Source organism: Scatophagus argus, chromosome 14 (genome assembly GCF_020382885.2).
Source record: "Scatophagus argus isolate fScaArg1 chromosome 14, fScaArg1.pri, whole genome shotgun sequence".
NCBI lineage: Eukaryota > Metazoa > Chordata > Actinopteri > Scatophagidae > Scatophagus > Scatophagus argus.
Window position 1 is genome coordinate 14,891,768 of NC_058506.1, and position 17,996 is coordinate 14,909,763.

The window sequence follows — 17,996 nt, forward strand, 5'->3', positions numbered from 1 at the left end:
AGGCAGTAGAAAGTAAAACAAATGTATTTTCCTGCTGAAACACTGAGAAGTGTTTTTGTTATATAGCCTGCCCTCATTGATACAAAAGGAAGAATTTGTTGCAGGTTTTTTGTATTTGACTACATAATTTTTAGCAATGTAAGTGTAAGTGTATGCATAGGCTTTTTAAAGATACCATGTGAAACTTTACTCCCCCAGGCTGTTTAACTGTGTAACTGCCATTTAGAATCAGTCAGTGCTCTGGCTATCTGTATGCACAGTTGTGCTTGTGTGTGTGTGTGTGTGCGTGCGCCTTTGTTGTTTCCCCTCAGCTGCTCCGTGGTATCCTAATGGGGCAGGAATAACAACGGGAGATCATAAACAGCAGCTGTGCCCGGTCAGGCCACATAGTGCAGCCTACCAGCAAGCTATAAAACCCACTTTAAGGTGTCAGAGTGCAGCAGGGAAAGACACAGAAAGAGATGAAAGCTGTGGGAGTGTGTTTTATACCTGCATTTACAGGTATTTCTCTGAATTTTTAGTCACAATAGCATGTGCTCTGTAGGGTTGGCAATGTCTGTACGTTGCTGGGCTGTTCCACACCAAGAGTAGGTCAGGTTTTAGCAAATTATCTTAAACTTATGGTATGTACTTTCTCCCGATAGGTGCAAAGGACACAAGTTTGCAGGACCATAAGAGTCTGTTAAAAGCTATCTGATGTGACTCAGACAGAAAATCTTAATGGATGATGCAGTGTTCTAAAGCTTCATTCACGTTCCTTTTGGTCACATTTGCAGGCCGGTTGCTCTGATTCGGTCCTGGAAATTATAGCGACAGGTGACCAAATGAAACATGCCACTGAGTGGCTAGTATATGTTGTCTGAATTGGTTGGCTGGGTTAGGTTTAGGCGTAAGGACTGATGATTGGTTAGGGTTAGGGCAAGAATATCAGGATAAGCCAATAAGAGGCAGAATAGGTTGGGTCATTCCTTTCCTAGCTTAGGAAAAGCAAATTTGCGTATGGGACGTGTCCCCTCAGTATTTAGAATGTGTTTGCACAATAACTGGATACAGCAAAGGCAGAAATTGGTCTGTAAAAAAAAAAAGTGTTTAAGTGTTTCAAGACTCCCACATCTAAATATGTATCCCCTTTAATGTCAAAATGAGACCTATACCTCCTTGGACATATCCAGCTAAATGTTGTGCAGTTTTACACAGTGCAAGACTGTAATTTTCTTAATTTTTTCCTAACGAGCCCATGGGAGGAATCAGAGGAGATGCTAAAGCCTAGCCCCATCACCCCGCTGGTACTGGCAATAAAAATGCTGGCACATGCAGCAAAAATGTGTTCAGTATTTGTTTTTGTTTCATCTGAGAAAGCATATTTCAATAAGCCTGGCTGGAAAAGACAGTATCACTGAGGAGTCCTTACTCTTTTAAGATGAGAATGACAGAAAGAAAGAAAGGGAATAGATAATATAATAATAATAATAGTAATATAAAGTGAGGAGGATGACGGGTCGAGAGAGTTAATGACAAGCAAAACCAGAGAGAATCAGCTGATAGATTGGGATTAACAGCATGTTAAACACAGATCAGGCCATGCAGCATTAGCATTTGTTGTTAGGTTGATGGTAACCAGAGATACGAGTGTTGGTGTTTAATCGCACGGGGAGGTCACTCATTGTCCTGGGGAATCAGATCATCCATTACAGTCAGCCCTCTGTGAACTGATACATTTATACATCCAAACCAGTTTATAGTTTCTTAATGGTTTTATAATTTTGAGCCACAAGTTGAAATGTGTTCTTGTGTTAATTTTAAAGAAAATGAGAGTCGTGAATGACATAATTGGATTGGTTTAACAGTCATATTTTTGTGAAATTACTGAATTTATTGACCACCCCTTTATGTCATTTGTTCCAGTCCGGATTTTTCTCTTAACTTCTTCTACTTCTTAATGGCTGCAGTAGAGAATACAGAGTTGCAGTCCTGACTGGTTCAAACAGCTTGCTGTACCACCGCAAATTTCCAAAAGCCCACATTCTAAATTATGAATATGACAATGCAGGTTATTAGACCATCAATACTATTTGCATTCTCCACAAACGAAGATCACCGAAGATCACGATCACCGAGGTAATGTTGGAATCTGAATTTAAACTCATCTTCTCATCCAACTATATGATATATTTTTATTGATAATATAAGTTTGAACAATAATCTTGTTACATTATCATAAGCCCATGTCACAGAAAACTGACGATTATATTGTTTTAAAACACAAATAGGAGCACATTCAGCCCAGTCAGCATGACAAGTATGACATAAACATGACCAGCTGATCCCAGCACTGGGCTGGAGAAGTGAGCTAATTAAGCTATTTCAATAACGGCTGCTGTAGAATAAAGTCTCTCATTTTCGTCCAGCTCTGTCCATTTCTTCAGACTGTGTGCTATATTACTAATCTAATTTGATATTTGCTAAAATGTGATCATAGGCAGCAGATGTTGATTGACACAACATGACTCATTACAAACTGTGGTGTAGGCAGGAGGTCCTTGTTGCTGAAATGCATTATGTCAATAACTTTTTTTTTTTTTTAACTGCATTAAAAAGAGCACAGAGATCATAATTATTGAGGTTACAAGGACTAGAACAGCCTTATTTCAGGCATCACTACAGGGGTTTACAAGAGCTCAATGGCATATTCAATTACATTACCTACATTTACATGGTGATCTGTGAGTCCCTTGAGATTTCAGTGTTGGTGTGAATGAGGTTACAAAATGACAGAGCCACTGCAAAATGAGATTAGGACACTGAAGCCTAATGCCAGCAGGGAAGGTGTTGGCTGGTTCTACTGCAGTCTTTGTTCAGTTTGTTTCTTTCAGCTCAAAGGGAAATGAAAGGTTGCTTTATAATACCCTATTAGGGCACAGGAAAATAGATCCAATCAGGAGAGGCTGATGATGACAAAGAAGTTTGTGTCAGGCAGAACAGCGATGTCCCAGAAATCAGCGTGGGGTTAAGCACAGGTGTTCTTTCTTAGATAATGTATGTTATGGAACCAGGTTGTTAAAGGAAGCTGTGACACCAGGGTCAGGAGAAAAAGAAAACTTCAAAACTATGCACTTTATTTGTGAGAGTGAGATGCACGTAACTTTCGGGACAAAAACCTTTCCACATTTCTATTTGAGCATATGGGAAAAGATTCAGTGTGTAAATAATTCAGCTTTAGAGGTGCTGGTTGGTGTCCCCCTGCTTCCAGTATTTGTGCTAGGCTAAGCTAAACATCTCCTGACTCCAGCTCTGGTGCACATCTCACTCTGCAATGGTAAGTAAAATGCTGAACCATTCTTTTAAAATAAACACATTTTTTTCTATAAATTTATTTTCTATATACTTCCCCCCTGATGAGAAGTACAAAGATATCATTAAAAATCAAGAGGCAAAATCTGCCATTTGTCCCCCCCACCTCCTCTCCTCCCCACCCATTACCAGATGTGACCTATCACATGCCCCATCTGTCTAATGCACCTTGTATCTGAACAGCATCATCTCCCCAACAAAATCAGACTCTCTCTCTCTCTCTCTCTCTCTCTCACACACACACACACGCACACACACACATAAAGTGACAAAATTTGCTGCTGATTGCCTCCCACCATTTACTGTATCTTAGCTGTCGTACATTCAGCTTCTTCAGGCCATTCATCGCCTTAATACTTTACAGCAGTAGTGAAACAGTGATTAGAGGACATCACCATGCGTATATGTCCTACTGCAGCACAGTGGGCTTTCATATTTAGAGGCTTTTCTACCTGGCTGGTGTTTCTACTCTGAAGCTGACTTCATTGTTTATTTATGTGCTGAGTTCAGCCCCACATTGTAGCTGCTGCTGCTGCACAGTGAGTTGGGACCAGGTATTTTGAAGAGGAAGAAGAAGATTTGAAAAAAAAGATTGAGAAAGAAGACAAATACAGAGGTGTGTGTGTGTGTGTGTGTGTGTGTGTGTGTGTGTGTGTGTGTGTGTGTGTGGTGGTGGTAAATGAATAAATGTGTTTTCTGTATCACCTGGGTCTTCAACTTTTGACACCAATGACTCACTGTGAGCATGTTAGCTACCCCGGGAAGTGCCTTGAGCTGGCAGAAATTATGAAGTGGCTTCACACATAGTTATGAAAAATACATGAGGATCCATCATCAGAACAGCCTGGACCAGAATTATTTTACTCAATTTTTATTTTTTAATTTTAATATTTATTTATTTCCTCTCTAATCTAGCGTTTGTCAGTCCTGGTCCTGGGACCTCCAGCCCTGCATGTTTTAGATGTTTCTCTGCTTTAACCCCCACCACACCCAAATGAATGAGTTGTTCAGGCTTCTGCAGAGGCTGATAACGAGCTGATCTAATCAGGTGAAGCAGCACAATAAATATGTAGATATGAGATATTCCTCTTGCATCACCCAGAGCTCAAACCCACAATGTTAGACAGACTAAGACTTAGACTGTCAACACGACTGCATAGCTATCAAGACAAAATTCAGAGAATTTGGGTACTTCATATCAGCATTTTTACAAAGATCTCCATACATGACAAACTGATGTTTAAAGATACTGAAAAAATTCTGTGGTATTCTACTGTGGTATAATTTTTTTATTTGAGTCATGAAGACTGAACATTTATTTAACAAGAATTACTGTATTTATGTCAGTCTGAGAGGAAGTGTAGCAATTTTGGTGTCAAGTGAGCAAAAAAATGTGAGAGCAGATAGGTTTAATTAATTTTATAGTTTTGAGAAAGTTTCTGCAAAATTGTAGCATGTACAGATTATGGATTTGTTATGAATTTTCAAAGTTTTAAGTTTTTGCTGTAGCGTCACCATCTGGACTATTAGCCCATGCCAACTGAGGAAATTTGGCATGGGACTGGATCTATGTGCAAAGTCTGGATTATTTTCACATATGCAAATGCAGATTTCATTATACAAGGAAGAAGAAGAAGAAGAAGAAGAGGAAGAGGAAGAAGAAGAAGAAGAAAAAGGAGGAGAAGAAGAAGAAGATTGGCAATTCCAAGAGGGCCCGGCAGCAGAGCTGCCTGGTCCCTAATTAGGACTGGCCTACTTATCTTTTCAGATTCCAAAGCTTGCTGTTTCCTCTCACTATCTTTCCTCGAGCAGATGACTGTTTCTGCAGCCCCCTCCCTCCATCCTTCAGCACTCTGTTTCCTTTCTTGTCTGGCTTGTCATTCCCCCTGTTTCTCCTCTCCTCTCCTCTCCGGTGGTCATGCAGTCCTTTCTGTTGCTATGGCGAGGCTGTGGGTGCGAAAAATGGAGGACCGCATTTGTAAGACCACCACATAAGACAGAAAGGTAACTGCTAGGATGACAATGATGATGATGGTGAGCAGGAATACAAAAGCAAAATGGGACAGGACAACTCTGAGATAGCAGAAGCTAAATCAAACAACAATGAAGAGGAAGAAATAATAAAAAAAAAAACAAGTGGGGCATGAGGTGCAAAAATGAGGAAGGTGTGTGAAACAAGTCTGCGACTGTGAAGGTTAGAGAAGTACAATTCAGCCCACCTCTCCTGAAAATATGTGAGAGGAAACTCAATGAGTAGTGCTTTCTCCTCCCTTGACCATCACTGACAAGGTGCCCTTGAGCAAAGCGTTCAACCCCGCTGAGTGTGATGGTGTGTCAGCATCAATGTGAATGAGAGTGATATTGAAAAAGACCCCAAACCACCCATGAATGATTTATCTAAAAGAAATCAAGTGTATAGCTAAACTCCCACAGTTTAAACAGTGTGGAGTACATGTACACAGCTGTACTGCGTACAGAACGAATATGTTAAACAGGAAGAAGAGGAGGGAAAAGAGGAAGAGTGTCTCATGTATTGGTCCTTTTTTCTCTTGGTGATTCATCAGTGTCATCAAGTTCGTCTCCATGGACTGGGCAGCCTCAGAAATAACCCCCGCGTCACTCCCTCATGTTGTCATGGTAATCTCATCATCTTATTTTTGCAGTTGGAGCCATCAGGACATTGAAAAAGACTGATAGAAAGAGAAAGAGTGAAGGAAAGAGAAGGTGACTGAAAAATTAACGTCTGAGTCACAGGTATGAAGAGTATCCATGCGGTCACATTCACTGCTGCACTGCAGGGGGAAAAAAAAACCCTGTATCTCCAAGTGTCAAATTGTCAGAGTGAAATGCTGTGGAGTCAAGAATGAGACACAGACTGGTGCCTGTATGGGGTAACTCTGTCCTGTCTGTGATGGTCTGGTAAGGCACTGTCTCTGAAACAAAATGGCATCTCTCTCAAGAGTGACGATGCAGTTTCTCTTTCACTGAGGCTTTTTTGACGAGCCGCTTAGAAAAATGAGGTTGGATGCATATCGCCTGTGTGGTTATCTCTCTTTCCTGTGCCGTTTTACTCTCCCTCCCTTAGTTTCTTCCTTCAGGTGCATGTATATTTATTTTGTGCAACTGTCAGTGTGTGTATAGAGTTCATGGTCTAGCTGGGGCCTTAGAGACATTTCTGTCAGGTGCCTATGTGGGACAAAAAACCTCCAGTGGGGCTTTTTTAGATGACCACACACACACACACACACACACACACACACACACAAATGGTATTGGAGTGGAACAGCAAGGTCACAGTTTTTTTTCCTGGTGCCATGACACCCTTCTCAGAAGATGATAAAATGGAAAGAAAGTAGGAGAGGGAGCAAAAGGGATGAGAAGGGGGATATTTCTTCATAAATGATGAGTTCTCCTTGACCCCAATTATAACAGCAGTATCAGGTTATGATCATTTTTACAAAAACAGAAAAAAGAAGGAAAGAAAGAGTCAGACATCTACTCTGCTGTGAGATTCGCAGGCTAACGGGAATGTTAGCTGACCGAATAGTCATGAGAAAAAAGGTAAATTCTGTCTCTCTGCTGCAATATGCTCTCCTATGTGCTTGTGCATGACACTTGAAAGCAAATATAATTGTCTTTTATAGCGACTAATCTCAAGTGAATGCCCATAATTGGACTGTAAATATGGAGTTTAAATAGGGTTAATACACAACAGTCACTTGACATCCACATCTCAGTTTTTATCAAATAAATAGAATTGAACCCATATTAGAATGAGTTATCATTTTAAACCAGAGTCTTGAATGTGTAAGTCTCCACTGAAGTCAAAATGCACACTTAGCATTTTAGCATAGCATTGATCATCAGGCCATTCATTTCTGTGCTTTACAAAGGTGTAGGATAAGGGTACAATGTGACCTGGTGCTGGCACTTTATGTATGAAAGGTCAACAAAATCACCAAATTAATAAATCCATCCTCTCTGGACCGTGCATATCCATGTCAAATTACATGGCAGTCTGGCCAGTAGTTTTTGCAACACCATGCATTGGAACTGGTGAGCCAACTGAATGACATTAACAACATCAATTACAGCTATTAGGATATCCAATTTTCACCATGGCACCATTATCATGGCAAAAAGAATTCACAATGTTTTTGAGATATCTATAGAACGTATTTTACATCTGCATTGGATTATCCATCCATCCATTTTTTATACCGCATATGCGTCAGGGTCGCGGTGGAGCTGGAGCCCATCCCAGCTGACTATGGGCAAGAGGCGGGGTACACCCTGGACTGGTCGCCAGTCAATCACAGGGCTGCATTGGATTATTTACACAATATTATCATGTGTATTATTAACACAATAATAATAGTCAATAAGAGTATATCATAGAGCACCTAATATTCATACTGGATTTTTGCTCCTTTTTGACATCTGGTTACCTCTGACCCTGCAACATCAAGCTGACAATCACAGACGAAAGCTCAGATATGATGAAAACATTGCTAAATACACCATTGATGGAGTGCAGATAGACATAAAAACACGCTAACTTATCAACTTCAAGATCACATTCCTGTGTGGCTGATCTTCCTGTCATTATACCAGCCTGTTCTCTAAGCATGCATGCAGATAAATGGCTGCAGATTGCATTGTGCTTTCTGTTTGGAGTGCACCAGCTTGCAAGCTAAATATGTGTCTAGGTCCACTGTGCACATGTGCAAGATCAGACTGAATTTTAACTAATGGTGTTTTAATGAGAAGTCTGTGAATTCAACAGCACTGCACATATGGTGATTAGAGTGCAGGGGTATATTCATGCAATAAATAGATGAGTGTTACATTCCACTGTAGATCCCACTGCTTTTCTTGTCAGGATCTGGTTTGAGGGCCTGGCTTAAGCAAGAGTTGGTGTAAATGTTACCGGTGTTAGCTTTAGGGATAGCAAAAGTCGGTCACTTTAGTTTTGACTAAAATATCTAACGACAAAAATATCAACTGAAAATGGGTTACCACTGAATTTCCTACATTTTTCCTACATTCATGGCCACCAGAGGATGATTAAGTGACTTTTCTTAAACCACCTCAAAGCTGACATTTTTGATTTTTAATATTTGATATATATATTCACACCTCTATACTATATATATATTCACAACCCAACTTTCCAAATAGCATTCTGTGTACTGAATTAATATACTATTGAAAAACACTGACACAGTAAAAATACATACAACATTTTTTACTGAATTTGCATCGCACGAGCAATTGAATCTAGTTAAATGCCTTTTCACATGGTCCTGATCTCTGTGTCTCTTCCTTTCTGTGTATCAGTGTCGGTCTGTGTGTGTGTTGTGGTGGTGGTGGTTAAATGGCTGCCTACAACTTGGCAGAACTTTGTTTAGACCTCGCTATGCATCTCAATGACGGCAGACACGCTGCAGAATGAGTCAAGCACTGTCAACACGTTCAGACTCATCACTGGATCTGGGATTGTGTTTCTGAATGCTAAGGGGTGTGTGTGTGTGTGTGTGTGTGTATGTTCAGAAATGTGTGGATGAGTGAAATAGAGAGACCCCATCTTACCAAATCACATGAAATGAAAGATGAACTTTTAACGTACAAGGTGTCTAATCAGGTCAGAGGACACGTTGTCATCTTCTCTGTTTAGAAAACAGCAGACACACTGACAGACATAAAGGCACAGATACTGTGTTACTATGACCTCTGTGTTATTCTGCACCTGTGCTGTCCTGGTGACCTGCATACCCAGTGCCATTTTGGGTAATTACCTGTCTGATGAAAATGGCTTGGTGACTCACATGGCTTATTATTGGCCAAGCTGTGACAATGAGCAACGTGGACAGCGAACGTGTCTGTGGGTGGTGAGTGAATCCATGTGTGTGTGAGCACTGCAGGCACAAGATTTCTCTGCAGTTTACACATTGCTTGGGTATGTTCATAACATGACTGTTTCACTGGGCTCTTCTAAAGCGCTTCAAATGCTTGCAGCCTGTTCACATGGAATGATGTATAATCTTTAAATCATGTAATATCTCTCTTTGGGTTGCAGGTCATGCAGCAGCCAGCCTATATAGTGTTAGTGTTAGTTACTCCCAGTGGAAAACCTTTTATGATTTTAAAAGTAAACTTTTGGAGGATCCAAGGCAATTTTATATTAAAGCTACACTGGGCAAAATTTAAGTGTATGCTCTCTGTATCAGCTAAATCAGAAAAAGGGGCTGTCACAAAAAAGCATCTCTAAATAGATCTTTACCAAAATGAAAACCAATTTGTAACATATCAAAATTTAGGAATAAAATAAAAACTGGAAGCCGAGATATGAATACGCTGTGCACCATTTTCTGACATCACACTGGGTGGTCAAACAGAAAACACTAACATGTAACTCATTTTAGTAATTTTACACCACAAAACCTTTAGTTGTAAAAGTTTAATAGTTCCCCCAATACCCTCATTTTGTGGTTTGAATTGCTATCCAACAATAAGCAGGCAAATTTTCCTGTCTGAGATGCGTGTTTTCAAAATTTTTAGGACTAATTATTCAATGGAAATTCCCAGAATATTACAGCCTTGTTTTAATCCACCATCATTACTGTGGCTCTATGTATAGTATGAATTTGCCAGATCCATCCATTTAAGTTTGAGATGGCATTATGATCATTCCAGGCTTGACAAAAACTGGATACAAATGGGCAGCAATGCTATCTCACTGCACATTATGCAGTTTTTTTTTGTTTTTTTTTTAAAGAGGGATGGTGTCAACACATCTAACGAATATGAAGCAACATTAGCATTAATTTGAAGTCATGCTGTTCATTAAGATCTGTTTTTGGTCCCTAACATCACATGAGGGAAATATCTGTCTCTTTAGCTACCAAACACTCCACTATGTTCACCAGCTGGTTGCTAACTTTGCCTTTTTGCAGTTTGGTGCTGCACAGGTAGTGCAGTTTAGCTTTATCATAGTTTATCATAGTTTTTTGACTAAAGACAGCTACCTGTTATGTTTGAAGGACACTATGAGTGAACCAGATCAGTGAGATGGGATGAAAGACGTTACTGCACTATCAAGTGTGGTTCTGGGTGCATGGTTAGACCAGTAAGTTACAGAACAGAGCTTCTCTTCTTCCCCATTGCCTACCAGACTCCTGAGCAAGTGAACCAAACTGAGAGTGAGAGATTTGACTCATTGTCACAAAATATAGATAGTGCAATCTTATGATTGAAGTGAGCTTGACAAGGCAACCTGTAGGTAATTCACAAGAACAGAATAAAAACACAAAGTAATGATGGGAAAAATGGCAAACATGATTCAGCTGAATATACAACAGAGGTGAAGATGTACTGCATGGTTGTTATCGAGGTTGACTTGGCAACCAAATCTCTGTGGGGTTGTTGGGATAGAAACAGAACAATCATTAATATTTATTATTATTATTATTTTTTGCATCTGTTTGTTTCCATGCATTACATTTGTTAATTTATTTGTTGCTACATAGAAATGGCAAAAACTACTATTTATGTACAGGTTAACTCTCATTGTTCAGTGCAGCTCAGCGTGTAGGAAATGGCTTTTATGATGCTGGACTCTTGTTGGTTCCTTACCCGAACAAACACCCCTGGTTCTGTAAATGAAGTTGGATTGATTTTTTTTTTTTTTTTTTTTTTTTTTGTGTAAAACAGTTTGCTGCATATTATCGTCATCGCTCAGTGGGTGCTTGTTGTTTCACTGAAAGCCTGAAGGACATTGTAGCATGACAGCAATGCAGCTATCCATTTTAGTTCCTGTGCCTCCTCCTCCTCCTCCTCCTCCTCCTCCTCCTCGTCCTCCTCTTTCTCCCCCGCCTGCTAATCATCTGTGATTCTCTCTTCCCATCCTCCTCAACACTGTCATCCTCCTCCTCTTCCTCCTCCTCTCACTCTCTTTCTCTCTCTCTCTCCCTTGACTCATCATCCTTTTCCTCCCTTTCTCTGTATCGTCCTTCTCCTTTTGTCTGAGATACAGGACCCAGGGGACTCAAGGCTGCAGTAAAATAAGTCTGATGCATTCAATATGTCCTGATGAAAGTCCTTGACCAAAAATTTCAGCAACCTAAAGAAAACCCTGTGAAATAGTGTAACATAGAGCAGAGCATATAGGATAATTTTTTGCCTAAAAAACTGAGTCGGTTAGAGTTAATGAGTGCACCATTCGGACTTCTGCCATCAAACTCTCAACTGAAAAAATTATGAGCATGTGACTAGAGCAGGTGTGTGCGCATGTGCATGTGGGGGTGATATAGACGGATCTCTAATGTCTGGGCGTTGAGTGTGATGAGGCTGTGTCGGTGAGGTTGTAAATGTTTGATGGGGTTTGATCCTACCATCTGTCCACTAGTGCTGGCTAAGAGGAAGAGATGAGCAGAGGGACCGGGTTAAAATACACAGCACAAACACTCACAATTATAATCAAAAAAGATAAAAATGCTAGCATGTTATCGTTTTGCCACAAAGGATTTACCACTCTTCTCTGTATGTATGAAAAAAAATTAATATTAAGGATGGTAGGCCTTTATATAGACAGTTTGCACAGCATATGGCAAATATACTATAATCTACTGCAGTATTGTATGTCTGTACAACCCTTTGGTAAAGTGCTGCATAATGAACACCCAGAATGCAACTATAACACTCTCACCACAGAATATCATTATCATGTACTGACCTATTTAGTCACATTAATTTATCTCTGTAAACCAGGCAGGCTAACTCTAGTACACTAAGAAGTATGCTAACTTATTAACAAAGACATAGACTTAATTCTGGCTGAAACTGAAATATCTGCAACATTTGGCCCTCTTCAAAACTTTAGAGAAACAACATCATATTTATTAGCCCTGGATTTCCATTTTGGTGTCATGTGTCGCTGTGAGGTCATATACAAAAAATATCAGTTTAAATTGTAAACTTAAAGCTGTAATCTTAAATGTAAGATGACAAATAATCAGAAGAAATGAAACAAAAATCATCAGTCACACAACATTAGGTTCTATACTGTCCTATGTGTATATCCACATTGGTTTCTCTATGCTTTTATTTGACAAAGATGTTTTTGTTTAATAGCTGTGCGTAGCTTCTAATTTATGGTTCACTTTCATGTAACGACGACCTATGGCATGGTCTTCTTTGTTATGACGAACTGCTAGTTTATGCTCTGTGACATGTAATTTAAGGGCTCTTTTTGTTTGGCCGACATAAGCTGTGCCACATGGGCATCTGAGCATACGTCGTATATAACGTTGGTTCTCTTATAGTTTAGCAAGACTGAAATTGTTACCAGTTTTGAGTTTAGCTCTAACTGACTAACTGATAATGAATTGGAACTAAGTGCACAGCTACTTTAGCCACTCTATGAGGTTGCACATGGACTCAGCAGAGCTTTGAGCTTAATGCTAACATCAGCAAGCTAACATGCTTACAATGAGAATGCTGATGATGATGAGGTATGATGTTTAAAATCTTAGTTTAGCGTGCTGGTATGCTAACATCAGCTACTTTGGACAAAACACAGTGTCAGGCTGGAGCTGATGGGAATGTCATTACTTGCTGGAATTTGCTCATTGCTGGCAATATAAAGTCAAGGGATTGATGATGTTATTGCAATTAACACTGTGGAGACATAATGCCCATCTTGCATGAATGTTTTTTGCATTCAGGTACTAAAACTTGTCACTTTATTTCTGTGGGGAAACTTTTGGATTCAGATACACCAAATTCTCCAAAATGCACAAGCCTGTCGTAAATGGCTGCCGACAGACTGTGCCATCACCAGAGCCTTGACGCTATGGTGGCCTAAAATTTAAATAGTGAAAGAGAAAAAAGAATGCTGTGACATTTGCTACCTATTCATCTGCTTTAAAAGGTTCCTCTGAGGGCAGTGTTGCAGATGATCAAAGAATATGCTAAACAGTTTGTTATGGATTTTGTGAGGTATTGATTGCAATGTGCCGTGACATTTGGGTGTGTGCAATGTGTGTGTATATGGCATGTTCATGATTAATGTATGTATACTCATCTGATTAGTATTTCTGTATGTGATCAATGCATGATAAACATAAATACATGAATTCACACAAAATGCTCTTTTGTTTGCATCCAGGATCAGCCCAAACACTCCTCTACTCCCCCAACAGTCACGTTGCTGTGTGCCTCCCATGACCCCACAGGCCAGTGACTGGCACAGCTCCCAGCCAGTGCGATTTTAACAGATTGATCATCTATGTGTTATACTCCAATCAATGGCTCTAACTACCAGCGGGCCGGATTGTGAACTCTGCAAACTGAGGTCAATAAACACAGCAGAACCTGGGGGGGTGCCTGAGGGGCTTGGGTTGGGGTGGGGGTGGGGGGGGATCAATCTCTTTACTAAAGGCCTTCGCCTCGCACTGTCGCTCACTGGAAAGGTCACAAAGTCTCTCTGCTTGATAATATTGCTAACGCAGCTTGTACAGGAATCATCACCCTCCCTTTGCATCAAACAGGATTAATGAAGTCCTGTGACCTCCTCTGCGAATGTGACCTTCCCTTTATGGTAGCCTCCCCCCCCTATCTGTTTTAAATCTTGAGATACTATCTGGGATCAGCATTTTGATTGCAGATTAAGAAATCATGTGGTGTGTCATGTTACGTAACTTTGTCCTTAGATGCAACAACCAGCAAAATTGCAAGCAAGTGCTACCCTTTTGTTGCAAGCTCAGGCTTAAATAATATATCAGTGTTTGTCTTCTCATCTAATGAAAAACCAGTCCACGCTACTGCAGGGCTCAAACAAGCTGGAATTGTGTTTTAAATAGTTTGATAATCCAAGCCAAGTTTGAGAGAAAGGTGTAGTAAAGGGAATTAGGCTCCTGTAGATTAAGACTAAGGGATTTAACTCCAGTTAGCATTGGCTGGTAGACTTTTAAGGTCTAAACAATGAGGACAGAAACATCTGGGGGAATAATTATGATAGAACAATCTGGTTCTCAGCATATAAATCTTTGACAAGGAGGTCTCACTTACTCCTTCCAAGACACCCACTGATTTCTAATATCTGAGACAGTGCCAAATGAACCTGATAAAACCCATCACATTAAAATTTCTCAGCAGACTGACAATACCCACAATATGCATATATATGCAATTTTAAGCACCGCTTTATTTTATGTTGACTTTTTGACTTTTGTTGGTCATTTTTTCCTTTTATTTTTTTCTTGGAACCATTATATTGATGGAAAGGACCAATCCCCACTATTTAAGAATTTTAGATACTGTTTTTGAAAAGTGGAACTGAGGTTTTTAGTGCTTTGAATAAAACAAGCAAGCTGAATTTCCAGTCACAGGCAGAAACTATCACACACACGTTATAATATTTGTATTAATTTCAAAGAGGCTTTTACAACACAGAATATATTACAAAATATCCCATTAAACACACAATGCTAAATAAGAGTGAGAAGTGGCACAGATATTTTGCGCACATACAACCTGCTTAATTAATGTACTACACAAGTGATGATTTTGATAGATCAAAGCAAAGTGAAATGGGTGTACTTTGCATGCATGTGATATATTCATCCTGTAGGACCTTTGCAAGAAATTCCTTAAGTCTCAGCTCACAGTTGATGAAACTAAGATTTGGGGGATTACAGAGTTGCTGGAGGGAGTAACATGTAGTGATGTCTGGGAACCTCTGACTGGTAGTCACAGTGTGCACATCATTCATACTGGCTTTCATTATGTCTGCGGGCTGACATGCACATCACAGTACATCACAGTATCCTCGGAGGTACAGCTGTGTCAACTGATAAGACACACTTGGAGCTCCACCTCGCAGTTAAAGTGATCTGGATTATGGATATACCATCTCTTCATATGACACACCACACACACACAGAGACACCCACATGCACGTATCAGTGACTTTCAGGACTTTATGGAGGACTTTCCATTATTGATGAGGCCACATGCTCTGTACCTTTATTGGGGCAGGGGGTGGCGCAGGCCTGCTTGACTCAGCATTCCTCTGTCCATTGCTCTTTCTTTTAGCCTCTGTCAGCATGGTGTACGTGTGTGTGTGTGTGTGTGTGTGTGTGTACAGACACACAGGAAAGAGAAAACAAGAGAAAGACAAACACAGACAATGAACCGCACACATACAGATCTTACACAGCCCAAGTACAACTAGCAGGTCAGTGGACAACAAACAGACTTTACAACAACAGCAATTTCCAAAGGCTTGAATGATAATTAAATGTTACCAGTGGCAAACACTGGTGGTTTTGAGATTCCAGTTTATCCACCAACCACAGCCTCAAGACAAATCTTGTAGCCTGTCTGTCGTTATTTCCAGTTCGAGATTTGGGGAATTTCTGGGGCTACACTATTGCTTGCTTCATGTCATAAAACAGTTGCAAAATAGCAACAATGCAGGCCATACACTTGTTTGTTCACTTATATGTGACACTGAACTATATCAAAGATAATCTCCATTTATCTGGACTACAGTTCACCAACTGTGGCTGTGCTTGGGCAAGGCCTTGCTTTGCAAACGTGAGCATGCTAACATGCCAACCATGACAAAGCTAACATGCTAAGCAGATATAACATTTAACATGTTCTCCCTTATAGTTTAGCATGTTACCATAACAACATTTACTAATTAGCACTACACACAGTTGATGGGAATGTCAAAGTTAGCATTTAGTTGCAAAGTCTGGGCCTGAGGAGTTAGCTGACCAACATTACCATCAAGACAGTCGTGCTGTTAGCAGGCTAAAAAGTCCTTCTGGGTGACAAAGGAAGCAGAACTCAATGAGGCATGGAAGAAATGTGATTACATCATGACATATTGAAAATGATCAGGATGGTGGATTTTCACTTGGAGCTGGACACTACATCCAGACGCTGTTGTCCTCAGTCAGACTCATGACCCACTGGGTGCCCAGAAGGTAAATGAAACTGCTCGTGCTTTAGAGGCACAGTTTCTTGACTGATTTAACACACACATCTGTGCACATTCTTGAACACGCACACACACACACACACACACAGTGCTGGTTCATAAGAAATATAAAGATGCAAATAGATGGAAATAAACAGTATAAAAATTCCTTTTATATGTGTCGTCGGCAGTGAATGAATGAACAAGTAGCCCAAATTTGACATTGCCATGGCAACAACAAATTCACACATTGCAGCCTGCCATATATAGTCACGGTGATGTAGTGAAAGATGTTACAATATTAAGACAAACATAATTATGCTTTCCATCCTTCTATGTCTGCACAGGAAGTAATCAATCATATTTTGGCTAAAGATTACGTACAGTCCCTGTTTCACTGTTTCACTTGAAGATTAAATCTCCATTCACAAAATTCTTTGTTTAAAGTCTTTCTTTAAAGTCCAATCCTTGCAACTATCATCAGGGCAAAAATGGACAAGCCAGTTATAGTAGAAATTTTCTCCCTGTAGTCAGTGTCTCACCAAATAACATTAATTTTTTGAAATACGTAACTGGTTAAGCACATTCTGCAAACACAACCACTTTTTTTATATACCTGTCACAATTATCTTCATTAATATGTGACGTTACACTATGATCTGACACAAATGAGGACAGAAAAATTAGTCAAACATCAAATCTTGTGCAAAATGTTGAATTTTGAAATGTGTTAACTCATTTAACTACATATTTGCTCAATCTAGTGTGCACAAAGACATAGAACACACACACACACACACACACACACACACACACACACACACACACACACACACACACACACACTACACAGACCCCCAGCTGCTGTTCTCTTGTAATTTATTATCCCTTCTGTGCCCAGTGGAATCATGAAATCAGCCTGGCCCTTGTGACTGACACACACACACAGACACACACACACACACACACACACATTCAGCTTATGAATCCCTTTTCAAACAGTCATCCCGGCTTGCTACCCGGCAGAGACCTCTTTGACTTAATTAGTATAGAGTCCCCTGGGAGAGCACATGAGGGCAAAATACACTGGACAGATGAAGGATGTGAAAGGTCTCAGGCTGTCAGATAAAAAAGGAAACACTGAGGAGAGGAGAGTGAGAGACACTGATGTTTTCTTGTTTATATTTCAAATTATGTCAACAATTATGAATGATTGATTAAGACAGATCAATAAGAGCCCTGTAGACATATTGAACAACTGAGTGAGGCTCTGCCACATCTATTAAGTATTCTTTGTGGTGAAGAGAGTAAATAATGCTGTACAACTAAAATCTTTGTCTTGGGCATTTAAAACATTTCCAAAAACTTCATTATCTATCTTTGTCAGCTATTTATTGTTTCTTAATAAGACCAGTTTTGGATAGAAGTCTTTATACACACTATGTCCCCACTTACCTGTACCCATTAGTCCTTGCTGTGTCTCAGAGCCATCCAGGAGCACGTCCACATCGTTTTGTTAGCAACATGTACACTCTCTGAATATTTCATAGGACACAAACATGACCTCACAACAGTACAGCATGAGACTGAGATCTTTCAAACTCGTCCATCTTTCCCTCAGACACCATACATGCAAACATCTACATAATTCACA